The sequence below is a fragment of the Lissotriton helveticus genome, chromosome 4_1 (assembly GCF_964261635.1).
Source record: "Lissotriton helveticus chromosome 4_1, aLisHel1.1, whole genome shotgun sequence".
Classification (NCBI taxonomy): domain Eukaryota; kingdom Metazoa; phylum Chordata; class Amphibia; order Caudata; family Salamandridae; genus Lissotriton; species Lissotriton helveticus.
Window position 1 is genome coordinate 1,533,104,498 of NC_136063.1, and position 3,603 is coordinate 1,533,108,100.

Below are 3,603 nucleotides of genomic sequence, written 5' to 3' on the forward strand. Positions count from 1 at the left end.
CAAACAAAAACCTTGATGCGTGCACTTGCCTCTGGGGTTCTGGTCAGTCTACTTTGCACTTTTCAGCAAATTATTTTTAAGATATACAAAGCACTTTTTACTTCCTCTCATTAAAAACACAATATCAGGGATTCTAAGGTGGGATTGAGTTTTCTCTTAAAAAATGCTGGATGATGAGATAAGCTTATATGGAGGCTCTTTTATTAAAGTGGTAGTTTGGGCCCAGCATTCAATGCTTTCTGATTAGGATGGCCCTGTTGATATTGTAGCGCTCACACATGCCACCATAGGTTGGTTTTTATTTTTGTGTGTAACGAATTGTGTTTATGTTTTATAATGTTTACCGGTCAAGACTGCCCCGTTGAAACTGTAGTGCTTTTATATGTCACTTTTGTGTGTGATGAATTGTGTTTTATTAAATATTTTATACTTTATAAGTGTTTATGTGTTCTTAATGTGTTTTTTCTTTAATGAATATTTGATTATTCAAAAAAAGATATTTTTGATTTACTTGACTGACTGAATGAGTCAGGATTAACTTTGCACCAGTGTCTTTATAAGCTTATAGTATAATTGTTTTAATTTAGCATCACTCTTTTCTTAAGGATCTGGAAATGGATTAGGGAATGATCCATCCAGAATAAAGGTTGGGGGAGTTTGCAGGTCAAGGATGTGAAGTTCGTAAAGATTAAATACGACGTATGACCCGCCGTTTGAGTAGGTCCATTGACTTTTTTATATAGACCAAGTGTGGCTAGATCAGAAATGAGCTGTGCAACCTCTGTATTTGTGGAATCCTCGCCATGAAAATTAAAATCAGCAAGCAGAAGAAATTGTTGAGATGCCAGAACATGGGCTGCAATATATTCCATAGGGCACTGGCTAAACTCTTTTTTGGGCCCAGCCAGGAGGGCACTATACTCGGGCTCCTTTGCAAAAATCATTAGGGGAAAGTTCAAGCTTATAGATACAAATCCCAGAATGGAAAGTATAAATGAAACAGAGTTTAAGTGTGTCTTTAAAAACAATGGCTATTCCAGCTCCTGTCCTGCCATCTCTGTCCAGTCTAAGAATTAAATAGCCAACAGGAGTAAGCAGCTAGGCAGCTAAACTCCACTCATGCTGCAAAACCGGAAGTAGAGTAAATACAATACTGAAGCTTTCTCCACACAAACGGAAACCACTGTGGACCAGAAAGCTGAGACAGGCAAATACATGTAGGGTAAACAAGGTGAAATTTCAATTGACTGAAGAATGTAAAGGGAAGTTTAGGGACATAAATAAAGCTACTGTGGAAGCCCCCTGTCACCGGGCGGGTATACCTGGGGTAACAACTGGACTGACAAGGGACTGGTGGGAGGCTTGTGAGGTTATTGCCCCTTTCATTTCTCCTCGACAGGACGAGTGGTTCCAGTCATCCCAACCAGACCTATTGGAAACAGTCGCTGGTCCCTTTAACTGGAGCTCGCTGGCAGCAGACTCCACCCCCAATAAGAACGTCATCTCCTATAAGAAAAGACGACGACCGGAACACGGTGTGCGCGGACACCAGAGGTTGGAAGGAGCGAGAGAACAGTGGAAGAAGGGAAAACTAAGATTGGGACGAGACACGGAGATGCCAGGGATGACCATCTATCCCAGGAGGAGAGGAGGAAGGCTCAGAGTGGATGGGAAAGCCAGGAGGCGACCGGGACCACGCTTCGCCGAGCCACGCTCCAGGAGGAGCGTGGCTGACACAGGTACAAGAGCGATTCGCGGGCTGGGTCGGGATGCGGGAGAAACCAGACGCGTAGAGACAGCAACCACTACAGGCCAATTGTAGATAGTATAAAACCCCAACCATCACACTCACTCCCCACCGCTTGCCGTGTGTCACAGGTTGAATTGGGTTGCTCCCTCACTCCCTTCCCTCATTATCGCCGTACCTCAAGAGTACTTACCCCTTCCTTTTGATATTTTCTTTTTTGATTCCGGAGTCCTTCCATGTACGCTACTGTGGTATATTGCTGTTGTGTCCTCGTGCTGCACCCAGCACGAGGGCACATTTCTTATGTATTAATCAAATGGTGTTCTATGTTCTAGTGGCTCCGTTCTGTTCCAGTACTCTTGACAACGAAAGTCAGTCGCCTGGAGTCCTGGAGTTGAGCGGCAGCGTTTTCCTGTGGGTGTCTCTCTTCAATTACAATAAAGAAGACTTTCAACCACTGCACCTCTTCTACGAACCTTCTTTACTACATTTGGCGAAGAGCGGGTCCAGAACCTCCTCAAGACACCCACCAGAAAAATCCTCGGCACATCCTCAATCTCTGCCGACTCAATGTCCGACGGCCTACTTTCACTTCAGCCTACTTCAGCTTAATATTGAAAAACTCGAAATACCTTTGAGATTTTTGGCTGTCCCGTTGTCAGTGAATTGATTGTGCTCGACGTCGTCAACGGATCAAGATCATCCCCAAGGTTCCACACAGATGTCGTCATCCAGGCCTTCCGTGAGTACCCTCTGCGCAGCCTAGAGTTCTACACACACGTCATCTTCCGTGTGTGTCCTCCACGCAGACGTGACTTGGGTGAAGCTCACGCTGACGTTCACGCCGATACCTACGTAGTAATCTCATCACGCATACGTCGGGCGGCCATTTTCGAGGTTGCCTAGTTACGCGTTTCTACACGGAGATAATCTTTCTTCAGATGCTTATAATAATAATAATAATAATAATAATAAAGGGGGTCTTATCGTGCGCAAACTTAGCCCAATGGGCGTCAAGGCGCCTAATTCCAGAGCCAGCTCATAGCAGAAACCCTGCAGTTCAGCCTGTGTAGGCTCTTGAAAAACACCACGTTTTCAAGGCCTTTTTAAACAACACTAAAGAGGGTAGGGTCTTGATCTCCATAGGCAAGATGTTGCAGAGCTGGGGGGCAGCGACAGAGAAGGCCCTGGCTCCCCATCTGGTGAGCTTGAAACGAGGGACAACAAGCTGGAGTAGTCCCGAAGAGCAGAGACACCTTGTAGGATGGTAACGGGTAAGCAGGGAGCTGATAGCGCCTTTAGGTCCATCCTCGAGAGCTCTGTAGGTCAGACACAGAATTTTTAAGTAAATTCTGTGCTGAATAGGCAGCCAGTGGAGGTCTCTCCTCGCAGTAGTAGCACAAGAGGCCCTAGAGAGGTCTAGGACAAAACGTGCAGCAGCATTCTGCACGATTTGCAGCCGATGTATACTTCATGCTTCTATGTTTTGTTTATATGGGCGCTAAGAACACCATTACCTTCATTTTACTGATTTCTTCAACCATTTCTTCAAGTAAACGTTGACAAAGGTATGATTTTATCGGTGCCTGCACTTCTTTTTCTTAATTAACAATTCATTCAACATATACGTTTGATTTCTTCAAAATGTACATTTAGTCAAACATGTTATTGTTATTGCTTTAATTATTTATTTAAGTATCATTTTTCAATTATTTTCACAAACTAAGGAATCAACTTGATTTCAAATGGCTTCTTCACAACAGTTTGCACAACCCCCACCTTTTCTTCAGCTTCCTGGCAAACCAGCTATACCATGGCGTCAATGGGTTAGAGCATTTGCTAACCATATTGTTGCA